We start from the raw sequence: 19,475 nt of genomic DNA on the forward strand, positions 1-19,475 counted from the left end.
CAAGTTTCCGCCCTCCTCGCTGGGCTGTGATCCACTCCACGGCTTTGGCTGGCTTCAAGGTCCCACGAGGAGGGACGAGATGAATGCACGATAGGCCTAGGCTTGCATGCAACGAAGAACAACGTCAGCACTGGCGGATCCAGGATTTCTAAAAAGGGGGGCCGAAAATTCGGCCGAATTTTTTTGATGACTAAATTTGCGTGATGACTTTAAAAAAAAAGTCATCAGACAGAAAAAAGGGGGGCGGCCGATTCGCCCCCCCCCCCCCCTAGAGCCGCCACTGGTCATTGCTGTCTTCGGCTATTCCCGCAAAAACGCGTGCCTAGCAATGGCGGCATCATGGAGGAGGGGGCTGTGCATAGCCCCCCCCCCCCCCCCCCACCCGTCAGAATGATTTTTGGCTCACCCGAGCCGAAGGCTCAAGTGAACTATTGCCATCGCTTTTTGTCCGTCGTCCATCGTCCGTCGTGCGTCGTGCGTCGTGCGTTTCATGTGGTCCCCACAGGGGGCCGGGGGTAATAGCCACCCCCTTAAAATGAGAAATTTTTTTCTCTAGACCCAAAAGCATTACAGTCAAGATATGTTTTACGTAGATACCTTATAGATAAAGAATATATGCTGCTCACGGCAATTCCTAGGAGAACCCCCTTGGGGAACGGGGCCACTAAAGATGGGTGAAAGTGGGGGGAGGGGGTGAATTCCATTTTCATCTTCTACAGAACCAGTGTGTAATAGATTTCACCCCAAGTTGGTGGGAATCATTCTTATGGGATAGGAACCCAAAGTCAGTTTTATTGGGTATGTGGCCCAAGGTGGGGGGGGGGGGGGGGCTCTTCCTAGAAGAATGGAGAAGTGGCTTTAATTTACAGGGAAATTGCGTCAGATGTGGTGACTGAGATACTCGGGTGAGCGTCTAGCTCCCCCCCCCCCTCCTCCGAGCTCTTGTTTTCTTTCTACACCAATTTGAAATGAATATCAACGTGCAATAAACTCGGATATAATAAAGCGAGAACGAGCAAGTTTGGACTGCAAAAAAAAAAAAAAAAAAATCAAGCTCGCTCGCTCCATCGCTCCCACAATGACTTTTATTTTGTTGACTTTGGTTCCTTGCCGGCCATCAGTTATTCATAACGTAATATCATAATAAATAGAAGGAAAGTTTACCCATTATTACATGTCTCAAAGACACAAAGACACATATGCGATAACATTCAAACCTAAATTGTATAAAAGTCTTCAAAAGAACGCATGGTTTGTGGAACATATCACCCTCCTCTAGATGTAAAAGGAAGGAAGAAACTTATTTCAGAAATATAACATCACAGTGACGTTCCTATTGTGTGATATATTTTTTTCACGTTGACAGTTTTTGTTAATGGGTTTTATATTTTTCCAGACTGGAAATGATAAGACATAATATATGATTGCTAAAAGCGCATTAATAAGATAGACAGCTGACGGGAATTTGGGAATCAAGGGACGAGGTGACCCCTTAGTTTTACAGAATAATGATGCCGAACCTCTATTTTTGCATTATTTCTGAAATAAATTTCCGCGTACTTAGCCGAAGCTCAATAATGTGATTATTAAAATGAATGAATGAACAAATGAATAGATGAATTAAGCTACGTTCTCACAAACTTAAAGTTAACTCTGTCACTCTTGAAAGATCAGCGTCAACAGGTCCTCACAGAACTCTTTCTGTGGTAGTCCTCCTGGGGAGACATCCTCCGGGGGAGTAGTCCTCCGAGGGAGTTGTCAGGTGGGATTAGTCCCCGGGGGAGTTGTCCTCCGGGGGAGTTGTCAGGTGGGAGTAGTCCCCGGGGGGTTGTCCTCCGGGGGAGCAGTCCTAGAACCCACAGCAGTTGTGTGAAATGCTGTTTGGTTGGGTGCCAAATGCTGCCTTTATTGTAGCACGTCTACATTCTTTTCCGCGTAGAAAATCTTGCATGGGAGAAGTTGTTTTTCTGCCAGCACTGTCCCCGGGGAAACACAATGTCACAGCAGTACTTTGCTTGCCATCTCGTCCGATCCTCCCATTCAGCTGGATATAATCGTCTAGATCACTTGGGCATCCTCACAAAACCGTACTGTGTACGTTGCTTACAACAACGCCCAGGCCATATGCAATGGTTGCTATCAGAACTCTGATTTCACCATCTGGTGCCGACATGCTGTCCACAATTTCCTTTTGGATATCAGTTTCTGTGTTCCGGTGGTACATATTAACATACCTGTGGCAACCTTCTGGAAGCAGTGCCTTAAAGGTCACGTACACATCACTGCACATTTTTCTTATCATCCTTTCACAACTTGCACCATGGATCTTCAAGTCATCCCACAGCCACTTTGAAAATTGTATCTAAATCTCTTGTAGCAGACTTGATTACAACATGTTTTATATTTTGCTTGTCCGGTGACTGATTTACCCACACATAACTGCGAAGACCAAGGTTTTCGATGATACCACTACGCACATCTCTGGTTGCAGTGGCTGTCAGGGCAACAGCGGAAACTGACGACTTGAGTTTCGATCGTAATTCGCCCAATTTTCATACGCTGCTCGAAAGGCTTTGGTGTCTCCAGATGCAGTCCCCCTATTTGAAAAAACCCAAAAACACTAAGATAAAAAAAAAATCATTTTCTACATTGCACATGTGATTTTAATAATGCCTGCAGTCTCTACAATGCATATCGCATAGCCATAAGACTGCATAATTTTAATCTATGAACAAGTATGAGTACATTTGCATACTGAAGCATGTTTCTATTTAAGTGTTTCTCAATGTACATGCAGATGAAGAATTAGTCCGTGGGCCACAGCCTGTGTCTCGGTCGCTCCTCTGTGTAGAGGAGCATAGCGACCGAGACACAGGCTGTGGCTCACAGACTAATGCGGTATGTGTAATTGTATTTGTATGCGAGAAAGTTACAGTAGTTACTGTACTGTACAAAACAATATTAAACCAGTGCAGTGACGGTGTTAACAATTTATCACAATTACACAGGATTTAACTCAGTACACCTAGGAACACTCACAAGAGTAGACGCCTGACATATGTGTACCCTATCTACCCGGCCCAGAGGCCAGACATTTAACTACAATTAGTTTTACAATCCTTTTATTATTATAATTATTATTGTTATTATTCAACAAGGGGTCTACAGTTACAGTTTGTAATTCAAGACAAGGGACACTCAATGAAAGTTGTCATGACAAATCATTTTTAGAAACTGGATAAATGATTAGCTTACCACTTTGTCACGCAGTGACTTTCGTCGACAAAAATGCCACAGATTGATCTTTCAGCAATGTGAAGATTTCTTGAGAGTCGTCTTCCAGCAAACTCTCCGGGCTTGCAAAAAGTATCGAGTATCGGCCAGACGCCATGCCTTCACGGAGGGGGTCATTCAAACCTGATGAAAGATCTCCAGCAATCAGGCCAAGATCCATAGGCATAGCCCTGCTCATCTGGTCCGAAATTAAAGACTTCAAAGGCATGACAACAAGAGCCACAGCTTCGGAGAGTCTGGTCCATCATGTAGATCTGGTTTACGAAGAAAATCAACGCATAACGGTGCAGCTGGGAACACCACTCTCTTGCCAAAACCAGTCGGCAGGGAGATAAACAAATCATGACCACGCACGGATGAACGAGTGTATTTATTATAGGGACTTCTGCTGCTGCTCCCTGAAACCGTCAACGAATCGAAGCTTCTCAGCAGCACATTGTGTGTGTTTAATACATACTTTATTTTCTGTAAATCAATAAATCAATCAGCAAATCAATATACATAAGGCATATAATCATGAACATGTGGAAAATATACAGAATAAATTCAAAACAGAGTCGTTTGACTTGCATAAACAAAGATATAAAAGGTAATTAATGATACAATATACGGTATGCATGTCTATGCAGCGGGGATTACAACAACAATTATAATTATGGAGCGATTATGCAGAGGACCGCCATTGTAAGCATAGCTTGAAAAGATGGCCGGCCGGAGGGAAAGGTAGGAACGTATACTAGTTTCGTAACAATACAATACAATACAATACAATACAATACAATACAATACAAATTCTGCTGCGAAGATAGCAGGGGAAAATAAACTCTGATGTGTGATGGTGGTGGATGTGTGTGCAAGTGCTAGAATGTGCACAAGGGCAGATATGCTGGAATGTAGAATAATAGAATTGGTTTGCTGGAAGAGGGAACGATATGCGATGTTGCTATTTGGGAGACCAACATTAATCATATGAATTATTTGTTTTTAATTCGTATTTGAAGTATACTGTAATAAAATGTGCTTCTTTAAGTTTGCTTTGAATGAAATCAAGGAGGCACATTGTTTCAACTCCTCAGGAAGAGTGTTCCATGTATCCGGACCGTGATGTCTGATCGACTTTTGAGCAAGTAGAAGCTTTGGATTACTTAAATGAAAATCATGGGAACGACGGGTTGGGTATGAGTGAATATGGTCATTGGTAAAGGCATTATGAAAAAATGGTAATAAATTTCGAGTGTGTTTATACACAAATATGGCAGTTAAGTATATATGTATATCATGGGCCTTTAGAGTTTTAGGCGATAAAATATGGGATCAGTGTGAGCCAAGAAATTTGAGTGTGTGCATATACGAAGAGCCTTTTTCTGAAGAATAAAAATTGTGTTTAATTTAGTTTTGCTACAGCTGCCCCATACAATATTGCAGTACATTACATATGGTAAAAATAAAGTGTTATATAACATTATTAAAGTTTGATCATTAATTAAATACTTTATTCTCCTTAAAACACCAGTTGTTTTAGATATTGCTGTAGTAATATTCTGGACATGAGTATTCCAAGTTAGATTGCTATCTAGGGTCACTCCTAGAAACTTGGTTGAATGTTTCTCAGCAATGTTTATATCATCAATATAAATACTTTTAGGAAGGGTGGGTTGGGATTGAAGAGTATGAAAATGTATAAAACATGTCTTATCAATATTCAATGAAAGCTTGTTACTTCTAAACCATTTTGAGATGTTGCCTAATTCCATATTAAGTGTATCAATCAGTGTTGCAATATCCTTGTGGGAGTAAAAAACTTTAGTGTCGTCTGCAAATAAGATAAAGTTCAAACGAGGGGAGGAATTAATAATGTCATTAATGTAAATCAAAAAAAGTAGGGGCCCGAGGATAGATCCCTGAGGGACACCACATGACACGTTAGAATATTAATGAGTGACTAGATTTAAATGCAACATATTGTTTGCGATGACTTAGATAACTTCTGAACCATGACAAAGTAATCCCTCTCACGCCATAATTATGTAATTTTTCAAATAAGATGTCATGATCAATAGTGTCAAATGACTTACTAAGATCCATAAAAACTCCAATTACGTGTTCATTTTTAGTAAGCGCATCAATGATATTGTCGACAGATTTGATTATAGCATAATCAGTAGAAAATCCTTTCCTAAAACCAAACTGATTCCCAATCAATGTATCATTTTCAATCATAAACGAGTAAAGACGCTTGTAAACTACTTTTTCTAAAATTTTCGATAGAACAGGCAACAATGAGATGGGTCTATAATTTTTAACCATTGATGGATTTTCTCTTTTATAAATGCGGGGGATAACTTTGGCGATTTTAAAAGAGCCTGGATACTTGCCATTAAGTAGGGATAGATTGAATATATGGGTGAGGGGGGCTGCTATAGAGTTAGGGGGTAAATTGTTTTTTTCAACAAATTCACCCTTAAATCATCAGGCCCACAGGATTTACTACATTTTAGAGATCGAACAGTATCAATGATTTCAGATTCATTAATTGGAGTAAAAAACAAAGAATTTTTATTACTTTCAGGTAAAAATTCTTTATATTTTTTTATATCATTTATGGGAATAGATGCTGCTAAAGAAGGACCAACATTAACAAAAAAAAATTGTTAAAAATATTTGAAATTTGGTCAGGATTGGTAATGACATTATCATTATGATTAATACTATCAGGACATTCCGTAGGTTTCTTTTTGATTATTTCATAAACAGTCCGCCAAAGATCACATTTATCATCCTTGTTAGATTCGAGTTTATTTGAAATATATGATTTACGTGAAACTCGAATTAAAGTAGTTAGTTTGTTTCTATATGTTTTATACCTTTTCACATTTTCAGGAGTGGGTTTTCTCAGAGATATTTTCATAAAGACGGTTTGGAGTCAGAATGGAATGTATAAGACCTTGAGTAATCCAGGGTTGCCGGGCTCTTTTCCTTCCATTCCTTTTGGTAGTTAAAGGAATATGTTTATCAAAACAATCTAATAGTTTTTGTTAATAAAAAAAATCATAAGAGGAATTAACATCTTGGAGTTCAAAGACGTCATTCCACTGTTCTTCAAATAAATCTTGATTCAATGAATCAATTTTTTGCGGTGTTTCATTTCTATGCATTTTCAAGCATTGTTTGGGTTGGCGGCGTATTGGGGTTGTTACAGATTTATCGTTAATCATAAAAATCGGTAGATGATCGGATATATCTGAATAAAGAATGCCGTTGGTACAGATTTCAGTAATAACATTAGACAGTATATCATCTATTAATGTTTCACTATGGGTGTTGTTGTTTATTCTGGTGGGTTCATTAATGTGGGGATGCAGTGAGTTGGAAAGTGATATGTCATGAAATGGGGTTATTATAATCTCCCATCAAAAAAAAAAATGATTTTCTCTCTACAAGAATTTCATTAACACATTGGTCAAAATTGTCAAAAAAAAAGATTGAATATCATTTTGCGGAGGACGGTAAATGGTACCAACTATTATATTTTTCTCGTTATCATTTAAAATTTCAATAAATAAACTTTCTGCTTCCTGGATATGCAAATCATTTCGAATTTTTAACTTAATTTGATTATTAACATACATGGCAACCCCACCTCCTATAAATGCCACGCTTTCTGTCATTACGAATAAAATTGTAATTTTCAATGCCAAAATAGGTCCGGGGAATTGGAGTGCAACCATGTTTCGGTAATTCCTATAACGGAAAATGGGAAATCATTGAGGGAACTTAGAAATAATTCAAACCATTCAAAATTTCTATTCAAACTCCTTGAATTGAGATGGATTAAACTAAAATTAGCACAAATCTGATTTGCCTTGTTGACAAAAAAAAATTGACTGTTGAATTCATTGATAGTGAAGTACTGACTTGTGTGGTTGACTAGCTGTTGGTAATCTATTCCAAAATCAGAATCCATTTACAATGAGTGACATTACGTGATCGCAGCATATCATGGTGCAACAGGAAGTGCAGCTAGTGCACATCGTTTACACGGGGTGTATACGATGAGGTGCATCGGTGCGTGTTGTGCTGTAGCAAACTATAGAGGAGCGCTTGAAACGAAATTATTGATATGATCTACAGGACTGCAGAGCATACACACACAAAAACACAAATTCAAATAATATGCTACACTTTAGGGGTGACCTAGCAAGTACTGTAACTTACACATAGTGAAAAATAAACAGTATCATTATGTCAATACAATCTCCTTCCTGAAAGGAATGTGTCATTTTTACAATATTCTTGTTTGACATTAGAGTGAGTTGGGATGGAATGCGGGTGAAAGAAAAGAGGAAGAAATAAAGACAGACTCCAGAAATGGGGGGTTGGACAAGAGAAAACTGGTTTCGATATAACCGTGCATAATACGGTAGAGAAGAAAGGGAGGATATGAAGGCAGATACTGGAGGGAAGATGAGAATCTGAAAGCTATATAGGGTAGAATACGGGTAGATAAGACATTAAGCTGTGGAGACAAAGCATGAAAGAAGAGAAGAACTGGGCAGAACTGGTTGTGATACAACAGATTGATAGCTGCTGTTGTCACTGAAAACGGGAGGGTACGGTATTTAAATTTGAAGTCCTTAACAACTATTTTGACTAACAATCATTCATAACAAAAGCAAATGACAAGGTAATCACACAATGACGTAACAGCGTAGGACGGCTATACAATAAAGACATTCTTGCTAACAAGCAATCAAACAAGTGATACATTGACGTCGGTTACATTGTTAGTTTCTGTATCAACAGAAACGTAACTTTTATTTGTTGGATGCGAACAGTGAAATCAGAGACTGCAACAATATTATTCATGTATTTGTGACAGTAAAACCAGAGGAAGTCGAGGTCGAAAAGTCACAAAAATGTCTTTCATGCATATACTTGTCAAGTTAATTCAGGGATGTTGCCAAGCGTGAAAACTAGTGGTATGTGTATGGACCTCGATTTAATTATCTTTTTGGTACTACTGTGTCATTAACACGGGATATATATAGCTTAAATTATTCATCAACTGTACTGAAATGGAACACAAGTGGATTTTAATCATTTGAATTTTGAATATATGGCTTAATTTGTTCGTCTACTGACTACACTGAAATTGAACACAGTTTGAATCTTGATCATCACGTTATGTGGTGAGGCTACAGAAGAATTAAAAAAAAAAGAAATACATTGGAGGAGAATGTGGTGACTAACCACACTTTCCTCATAATCACTCATACCTGCAATACCTCAACACTGGAGCAAACTCTTTACTTGAACATGCCTTGTATGCTATATTCGTTGGGATACGTGTAACAAAGGAAAACAATCGTGACAATGCCACTTAGGTTCTTTCCTGCTACTCAGATGTACCTTTAACTATAACATAAAAGTCAAGGTAGCATAGCGAGTTACAACTCAGGTGGGGTTGTTTAGTGAAGCGGAGCAAGCAAGATATACTGAATGAATGCTCTTCTCAATATCACTGTCAGAAAAGCGACGCGGAGACGCTGATGTTGACATCATTGATCATGTAAACAAGATTTGGAGGAAATATTTGAGATACTGCACAGATTTTGGTCGGAAAACGCAAAACTCGGAATCAATACGAAAAGCACATTGCACAAGCTGTACACGCGACTCGGGGGATCCACGATCGAGAAGTAAAAGCCACCTCGAAATTGACATGTACGAAAGGTCACGATGCTTTAAATGTGCGAATATCTGTTCTATTCGTATTATCCAATTTTTTTTTTTATTTGTAATTTCTTAATTATTTCTTCTTCTTTTTTGCTGAAAATATATTAAAACGTTAATAATTGTGATATTTATAATTTGGCAAATAACAGTTATGGAACGACTATAATTTAGTCTTAATCTTATGTATGGTTTATGCACGTTCTAATTTCATTCTCTTCTTATGATCTCTAAGATACATTATTTGAACAATTTTTCATTGAAAGAAATAAAATTTGGATATTCCATTAATTTATGTTGAGATTAATACATAAGTTGGCGTAAAATACATATATTACATTGCTAAATGCAATATACCTGTTTTGCAATAAGACTACAAGATTAGAGATCGACTTTTTCGATCCCGCAAATTGCCTGGTGGAAATGATTGACGCGATCTCATCGACCAATCAGGAAGCTCTAAATGAATATAGGCGGAGCCAACTCTCCCCGAAAATTTTCAGGGAAACTCGAAGCATTGGCAAACCGGACAGGGGCCCGTTTTATCAAGATAAAGTTAGTGCTGATTGTGAAATCAACTCTAACTTTAGCCAACTTAAAGTCAGCCATAACTTTAAATCAACTTTAAGTTTCCGTTTTACGAAGAGACTTAATAGTCGATTAAAGTTATAGCTGATTACCATAACTTAACTTATGATTTAGTCAAAACGAAAAACACAGGATGAGGATGGTTTCCGGTACTGTCTGCTTAAAAACATTACAATACATAAAGCAAAACAAACAACAACAACACGAATGTATGATTGTTTACCACTGCCACGGAAGCGTAGTCTGCTAGTGCGCCGCAGTATGATTTTGTAGCGCTACAGCCGCTGAATTAGAAGTATGCTTGCAACAGAACCGCAAAATACGTCGTTTTGCGTTGTATTGACGAAAGTAGGTCGATAGATTTAGCACATCTCGAGCTCAACGAAAATCAGCGTACGCGCGTACCGTGGAGAGCATGCACACCGAAGAGTATAGAAGCGCTAGCTTTTATTCTCTTTGATACGATGCACACTACAGATTTACAGTAGGATCTTAGATAACATAACGTTAGTTTTCATTGACATTGATTACTGATACAAAGGATTTCTGCAGTGGGACTGTCCAATGCATGCATTGTTTCAAATCTTGTGTGTTACGTGAAGGATTATGGAAACTTGTGAGAGTGTGGTGACTAATCTATGGCGCAGGTCAGCTTTGTAAAGAATAGATCGAGAGTCTACATGTCGAAATTCCATACCTACAATTGTAGTAGACGCTCTAGTCTGCAGTGTTAGGTAAGTACAAACGACCCGCTGTAACGTTACTTAGGCCTAACTGGTTAGATAGATCTGGGGGCGTTTCATGAAGGAACTTGTCGGATAAAATGTCCGACAAGTCAATTATATCCGACAAGTTCAGAGAAATCAGCCAATCAGACTAAACAATTTCTTAAAACTTGTCGGATATAATTGACTTGTCAGATATTTTATCCGACAAGACCTTTCATGAAACGCCCCCCAGGACTGTCGTATTCGGTGCTATAGAATTAAACTCTTTATTTTGTGTATAGGCCTACTAAACCATTAGTAACTATTGGTATCTAATGAACTAGCTCTACGTAGGCCTACGCATGTCAAAAATCGCTGGTTTCCTCGCATATTCTTTGGCAATATGGATGCATCGCACACAGACGTAGTTCAAGCGTTCGGTTACTTGCCCTTGCTGGCGGTGGCTTGATGGGCGGGCCGAGGCGCCGGGCGCGCAGGGTAGGATTGAGACTGATGTCTAACGTTAGGTGTTTTCGTGCAGCAATCGCGTATTGAAAGCAATGCATGCCGATCATGAATTTCATGCAAGGAACAGACCATAACTAGACGAAGGAAACGTAACTAAATGTTAGAGAAAGTGAGCAGTTGTTAGAGAAAGTGAGCGTAGTCTGCTAGTGCGACGCAGTATTATTAGCGCTACAGCCGCTGAATTAGAAGTACATTTGCAACAGAACCACAAAATACGCCGTTTTGCATTGTATTGAAGAAAGTATATAGGTCGATAGATCTAGCACATCTCTCGAGCTCAACGAAAATCTGCGTACGCGCGTACCCTAAAGACCCGCACACTACATGGATCTCTCAGTAAACCTAACGTTATAACAGTATTCATTGACATGGATATAAACGTACAGTAACCGACTGTCCAAGGTGAAGGTCGTCTATGCATTGTCTCAAGTCTTGTGTGTTTACGTGTGGGATTATGGAAACTTGTGAGAGTGTGGTGACTACAGTAGCTTGTTTTTACCTCTACGTATACGTATTGACCGATTCGGGTTCGTTGAGGGCAGCAGACATTTTATGGCACTGGGCGCAGCCATGAGCTCAAATTGCGGTGTCTCAGCCGACCCCCCCTGCTCTCCCCCACCCCCTGGGCAACATGTTTATCGCGCACTTGTAACAAAGGTTCGCGCACTAAGCAAGCATTCGCGCACTCAGTACGAGACGCCCATTGGCTAAAACAACCATGCATCAGTTTTTCATTCTGCGCGCGTGCTAGTGTAGGGAGAGGGGTGGGGAGTGGGAAGGGGGGGTCGGCTGAGACACCGCGTAATGGCGCTGCCCATGCCAAAAATACACATAGCGCGTCACAGAATCGGTCAATACGGCGCAGATTTACTATACACAGCCCAGTCGCCGCTGTACATACGTCGCGTAGGTATTAACAGCGTCTGGTCGGGCTAGGCGCAGATCGGCTTTGTAAAGAATAGATCGCGAGTCTACATGACGAAATTCTAGACCTAGTAGACGCTCTAGTCTGCAGTGTTACGGTATTAAAGTACAAACGACTCGCTGTAACGTTACTTACCCTTAGGCCTAACGTTAGGCCTATTCACTGGTTAGATCTTACTGTCGTACTCGGTGCTATTAAACTCTTTATTTTCTGTATAGGCCTACTAAACTATACTATAGACCGATTCAATTTCGATGACCTATTCACCTACCGCCGCTAGCGGCGCTATAACGGTCGCCATAACTGGGGGCCAACGGGGGGCTTCCAGCGAGCTAGCTACCCAGCGAGTTGCACTTGCAGCTCAGCGGCCTAGCGTACCCATCGCGCATAGTTAGCCGGGCGCAGCCGCTGCGCCGCGGCCGGCGACCGCTGGCGCCGCGCTAATATTGTGATTGTTTACTCACTGTGTGGAAAAGTCATTCAGCGGCCTTTAATGCCTTTCTTTTGGATAAATTGAGTGATTCAGACAATGATCTACTTTGAAAGCTTCAAAGGAAGGATCAGGAAAACACATTGTGCAGTTGTTGGGTACACAAATAACAGAAAAAAATGGAAATGGAAGCTTCACGGCAGAGTGTGAAATTCAGACACCGCTGACGTATGATATACAACAATATAAAAATGCACAGATTTCGAAACGAACTATGTCTACTACCATCTGTTTAATTAGGTTATCACTGCATATTCGTAAAATATATGTTGTTCATCTTGGAAGACAAGTTTAGATCAAAGAATTTGATAATTCACCGATTTTTTTTTTTTTTTTTTTTTTTTTGGGGGGGATTTTTTTTTTTAAATCCTTGGTGTCCTACTTGCCAAAGTTAGAATCCACTTCCTGGCTAGACTTTATTATTATGACAAACATTTTACGGCCTACAGCTAAATAAATATTTCAAGATTCGTTAGATTCTTATATTGTTTTCACTTCTTCAATGTTCAGCACTGAATTGACCATAGGCCTATTCAATTTTGGCCTGGAACTCTGAATTTGACTTTTGATAAAGTGATACTTATAAATATCAAACCATGGATGGTGGCAAACATCTGTTTCATAATCATACTAAGAAAGTATGATTTGAAAATCACTTTTGTAGATTATAATATTAGGCGTTAACGTGATGTTATGCAAGGTTACTTAGACCTAAAACAGTACGAAGTTTCGGTTGTAGACATCAGGCGACGTAGTCCTAACTTAAGTTTAGGCATATACGGCCTAGAAACGCCTAGATTTATATTCCGTTTGGTTTACTCAGTTAGGCTTGCCTGAAGTTATCGACAACCGAAAATGATATAGGATGTAGGGTTCTAGAAGTCAATAGGTCTAAATCTAGTCTGGACTCTTGCCTAGATTTCTAGACAAGATCTAACGTTAGACAGATTCTACCCTGCTGGCCCGACACTCCCGAGTAAAGGCAAAAGCCTGCCTTAGTAAAAAGGTTAAGTTAACTGATAGCTTGCAATATTGCGCCATATCTAGCTTGAGATTCTTATTCATTATTTGTATTTAATTATATCAGTTAACTTGTCAACAGCCTAGGCTTATTAGCAAGACGTCTGCCTGCGCCTAGCAATAATTCTCCCCAGCGGTTTTTATTCTCTTGCAAGTCTTACACAAATGTGAATATACGGGGCTTACACGCGAGTACCCAAGTCACCGCCAAAGAAATAGAGTCTACAAACATTCACGGATCGTACCGATATTTACCTTGAAATTCAAGTTTTGGCTACAGCCGTATGTCATCTACCCATTCGCTCATAGTCGGTATAAGTTGTTTAATTTTATTTATTCTTAGTTAGCTAGCGAAAAAAAAAAATGAAGACTGTAGTTGTCACAAATCCAGATGCGTCGATCGCTGCCAGCACTAGAGATAGCTAGCTGGCCGGCTGGCGCCGGGTGGTAAAAGCACTGGCTGCCGCTGGCACCCTTGCCACCCACGCAGGGCGCTTGCCGACCCGGCCTGTTTGGCCCCCAGTTATGGCGTCGCCTTAAGAGGGCGCACTTCCATGAACAGTTGCTTGAATCGGTCTATAGTATCTATTGATGTACTAGCTCTACGTAGGCCTACGCACGTCAGAAATCACTGGTTTCCTCGCATATGGGTTCTTTGGCAAGCTATGCATTGCACAGAGACGCGGTTCCAGTTTAGGTCGGTTACTTGCCCTTGCTGCCGATGGCTTGATTGGCGGGCGGGCGGGCCGAGGCGCCGGGCGCACAGGCAGGGATTGAGACTAATGTCTAGGGTGTTTGCGTGCAGCAGTCGTGTAAGCAATGCGTGCTGACCGTGAATTTCATGCAAGGAAAAGACCATAATTGCATGAAAGAAACGCAACTGAATGTTAGAGAAAGTCAGCAGTTAACAGACAAACATTTGTGACAAGACCCCAGTGCTAGACTAGGAAAGTGTGACAGGCAACCTTTCTTCTGTAAATTGCCTTACAATTGAGTCTACCTAGACTGTCTCTACTTAAAGTTAATATTTTATCAACTATAAAGTTATCATGGATATGGAGCGGTTGAGAAAACTTATATGTTGATTTGGGAGGAAGTTAAAGTTGTTTCTAACTCTGGGTCTCTTGATAAAACGGACTTGAAGTTGATTTGGAAGTTAATCATAGATTAAGTCAACCTAGAGTTGATTTCAGAGGTTAATCATAGATTATCTTGACTTAACGTTAAATTTATCTTTTGATAAAACGGGGCCTAGGCAGTGGACTATAACTAACCCTGACAACCATTAGCCGAGTAAAAAGAATTATAATGAACTAATATATATATAATTATATATATATATATATATATATATATATATATATATATATATATATATATATATTGTGATGCGCCGTGGTCTTTTACAACATTGTTGTGATGGTTTGGGTGCGATCTGCCAGGAATGGAGGGGAACATTTTGATTGTCATGATGTGGTGATTGGGTTGAGCCGTGACAATATATATATATATATATATATATATATATATGAAATGAAAATACTAATAACAATGATAATAATTAATGATAATAACAACAATAGTAATAATAATAATAATACATACATACATACACACATACACACATACATACATACATACATGTGCAAAAAGAAGATACAAGATCTGACGACCAACCGCCGACGACAGTGACTTTAGAAATCATAGAATGGTTGGGAACCGATGATGTGTTTTTTTTTTTTCTTTCTTTTTTTGTGACGAGCTGAACGAGTTTGGGATAGCTTTAGACTGCAGATATAGATTATGAAGTGCGCCATCTTACGATCAATGTGAAGGGACGATTAATGTTCGAATAATACTATTAAAGTTCTTTTGTTCTTGTCCATGTCCTTCTCTTTATTTTCATTTTCTTTCTAATGTTCGAATAATACTATTAACGTTCTTTTGTTCTTGTCCATGTCCTCTTTATTTTCATTTTCTTTCTATTCCATTCAACTGTTATCTTTTTTGAAACATTATCATATTTCTACCCAAAGAGAACACATGCTGTTTGATTCAGATGACTTCTTATGGTATGTTTTGTCTTTTAAATGTCCATTAGTTGATTCAAGTTTATTCCTTGACATTAATTTGTAGAAAATGCTACGGAGAACTCTACATGTGAGGAAAACGTATTCGTATGTCTGGTATATTACGAACATAAAGACAAAGTATCTTCAAAGTCATCATAAATATCGGACAGAAGAACTGTAATAAAATATTGATATCAGGGAGTTTTGTGCTTAAGCAAAATGAATAAAAAAAAATTGAAAGACGTCCAATTTGAAACGTGGTACAAAGCTGTACAATACGGTATTTATACGTATATACGTAGATATATTATACATACGTATTATGTTTATAAATTATATGCTTCCATTTCAAGCATCGTGGCATTGTCTTTTTATTGGGTCCCTCCATTTCTCGTACATTGCATATTATTCACTTTCCTTTGATTACTTCCATATTCATTACAGTGTAGACCATGTAGACATATATCATTTCGCATTTTCATTGTTTTATTTACATTGTTCTCTGTTATAAAAGAACATGAAGGGTTTTAACGGGTTTTTTTTTTTCGAAAATTGGAAAAAATTGATTTGATTTGATGCATGATGTTAGATGCTTTTATTTCAACTACTGATTTAACAAGAAAAAATACTTCAGTCTCTATAGTTGTGTGTTGCTCCCATTTTCGTATTTAGCGTTTTTCATTGTGAATTTCTTAGTAATCCTATTTCTTGCTATTGTTTATTTAGCTTTCAAACAAAAGTTTGGATTAACAGTAATAAAAACACTTCATAATCAAGGGTGCTGGAATTTTGCCCTCCAATAAATGCCGAGTGTACACACACACAACCCACAAACACACACACACACAAACAAATATGTATATACGTATATAAATGCGTGTGTGTGCGGTATGTGTGTATGTACATATATTATAATCTATTCACTCATTCATTCATATGACTGTTAACGATTAATGTTGTTCATGAATACAAAAGGAGAAAAAAAAAAGGTTTGCACATTATGTATCGTTTGATGTTTTCATGGCACATTAGTTGGAGGTACAAGAAGTGATTTCCCAGTGTCTTACTTGTTTCGCATGTTAAAATTGATCATTTTCTGCACAAAATACTCAATGTAGGGCCTACTCTCATTCATACGTACCCTTATAGATTTCCGTTGGAATAAGTCAAGCACCAACAACAGCCAACATCAAAAACCACAGTCAGACACTCGGGCACTTATATTCAAGCTTGTCGATATGAAGAGAAAAAAAAAATGCGCTCTATCATTCCCGTTTACTCCTCATATTTCTACATTGACTTCTTCGTTTTCAACTGTGCATTATGATAAATTGCGCAAGAGGAAGGTGAAGGAGAGAGAGAGAAAGAGAGTGAATGAGCGAGAGAGCGGGTATTTGGGGAGATCAAGAGAAAGAACCACACACTCCAATATAACGGTTGCCTCCAAAATCACTTCCGTCAACCGTTCTGAATAGAGAAAGGGGAAGAAAGGTTCGACATTGATGAGTGCAATGTATAAGAAATGGATTACCGAATCAATAATTCAGCATCTCGAGTGGCGCCACGCGGACCGCCTTTTTATTAATTGATTGGAAACCTGTCGTAAGTGTAAAAAAGAGAGGGAACTTTTTTGTAGGGAAATGTTAGAGACTTTGTCAATGGCCGCGGCAAATGTGGTGCTCCGAGCAAGTATATTCCATATTGTTAGTTAGTTATTTAACTGAATTGTTTCTATGTTTGTTTATGTTTATTTGTTCTTCTCCTCTCCCTTTCTCCTTTTTTTATTGAATTTGCACTGTCTATGTCAATCCCTTGTGATCCTTTTACTGTATTTTGTTTTTGGGTTTTTTTTTTTTCAAATAATGTCTTGACGGAAAAAGCCACCTTCTTAAAGAACAAAAAAAAATATTGTCACCAAGAAAACCTCGCAGTGTCTTTTTCATTCTATGTGTATCTAATTGCTTTATTCATACTTCATGGACTGTAATGGAATGATAGAGATGGAATTAAAAAAAAAATCGATCTACATTTCAAGCATAATTCACCGAGCTAATATAGCATGCATGAAAATGCACTTTCAGAGTAAAAGGGTTACCGTAATTCATTTTTTTAATAGAAAACAATACACACACAGACACGCAAACACACGCACACGCAAGCATACACACACATACATCACAGCATTATTGCTTTTCTATTGGGTTAAAGAAATAGAGAAATGATAAATTGCAATGATTGAATGCCTTCCTGTTTGCTGATAATTGTGTGGATGGATGCAACTAATTGAATGAACGACTTAATTGGCCTGGCTGAGTTGCAGCGTAGACTAAACTGTTTTGTTCAATGTGCACGTACCATCAGCGTGCTTGTGTGTGCACGTGTGCCTCTGTTCGTCCATTTGTGTGAAGGCATATGTACATACAGTAGGTGTGTGTGGGTGTGTCGGTGTGTGTGTGTGTGTGTGTGTGTCTGAGTGTGAGTGTGTCTGTGTTTGTGTGTGCGTATGCGCGTCACTTTGTGTGAATTTTTCCTGCTGTGGGCTACATGTTTTTGATTATTTGTTGAATGATAGAAATGAGGAAAATGTGATAATGGCAAATATAGATACATCTTTCGCGAATATAAGGAAAGGGCTGCATTAGGCCAATAGTACTGACGATGATGATTCTTTTCTTTCTTTCTTTTTTTTCTCTCTCTCTCTTTTTGTGCTCAGTCTATGTTATTGTTCGCAAAGTAATTAATTTACATGTATGGCGATATAATGACACAATACAACGGGGAAATGTAATTCCGCGAAAGGAATTGCAAGCAGCTATACAAATTGAAGCCCGTTCATGTGACAACAACGTTTTGTAACCAAGAGCATAATTAATATAATCATATTTAAGTCAGTTTAAAAGTGTTATACCCAGAAACATTTGGTTACCATGGACCGAGATATGACGACAGCTTTCCACGTGCTTGTTGCGTTGAAAGAAAAGATCAATTTTTTTAGCGTGATTTTGCTTCGATTTTTTCATAATTTTTTATGTGTCTTTGTATTTATTCATTAATTCGTGTTATCTATTCATCTAATTATTTATTAATTATTGACTTTAATATTCATTCATTCATTCATTCTTTAGTCATTCTCTCATAATTTTCCGTGTGTGCCTAAACGTAATATTAGTCATATCTCATAATACGTCACGGCTACTTCCGTCACATGAGGTGTTTATAAAAACTGCAACGCGTTGTTGGCAATCCAATCCAATGTATGATTCTTATGGTATACCACAATTCTCTTGATGATGAGTAAGCTTTCACTTTACAGTTACAACTGCAAAATTTCCGAATTTCCATAAAACGAAAGACAAAAACAGAACATTAAAAAGTCCTGGCTGTCATAATGAGATTTACTTACAAGGAAGACGGAAATTGATGCACTTATTCCTGGAAAGACAGTCCCCTTGTCGATTGCTTACTGTCGACATTTATCACCTCTACACTTCTCTATCGGGTTCCTTCTCTCAATCGAAACAAATATTCTTTTAAAGATATGATGTGTATTCAAATTTTGACCAAAATATACAATCCTGCTGTTTGTGGCTTAACTAAGTTAACCAAAGTATTGTATGCAAAGATCTTATTCCATCAACGCATATATTACTTATTTTTGTTTTTGTTTTGTAATTCTTTGTCTAACAGTTAAGGCATCAAAATAAAAAAAAAATAAAAAAAAAAACAAACAAATTGTTGTCTCACTCTCGGTCACCATGTACCATGGTGCACGACGGTGTACTCATATAATCCTAGCAACAAATCCAAAAAATATATCACTTTGTTAACACAAGTACTAGCGCTTGAAATACGAGAAGTTTATAACGTTCACTACTCATGAATAGGAGCTATAGAATTATGTATAATAGGCTGTATTTTTTTCTTGTCTTTGTGCTGTCCTTGTTTATTGTCGGTACTCTGCTCTCTTGTAACCCTTGCACCTTTTGTCTTCTCTTACTTCCCTCTCCCCCTTCTACTATTCCTACTTCATTCTTTCCGCGGTGATGCTCGCATTCCTCCGTTATCCCTTTCTTCTGTTCTTTGGGTAATGGCCTTGTGCACTCGAACGCACTCTGCAT

The 19,475-nt window shown here is 38.5% G+C and overlaps 1 pseudogene; it reads right to left on the reverse strand.

The window, feature by feature from the left end:
* Positions 1-2,077: 2,077 nt before the first annotated feature.
* Positions 2,078-19,475, reverse strand: LOC140244367 (uncharacterized; annotated as a pseudogene).

This window comes from Diadema setosum, chromosome 21 (assembly GCF_964275005.1).
Source record: "Diadema setosum chromosome 21, eeDiaSeto1, whole genome shotgun sequence".
NCBI lineage: Eukaryota > Metazoa > Echinodermata > Echinoidea > Diadematoida > Diadematidae > Diadema > Diadema setosum.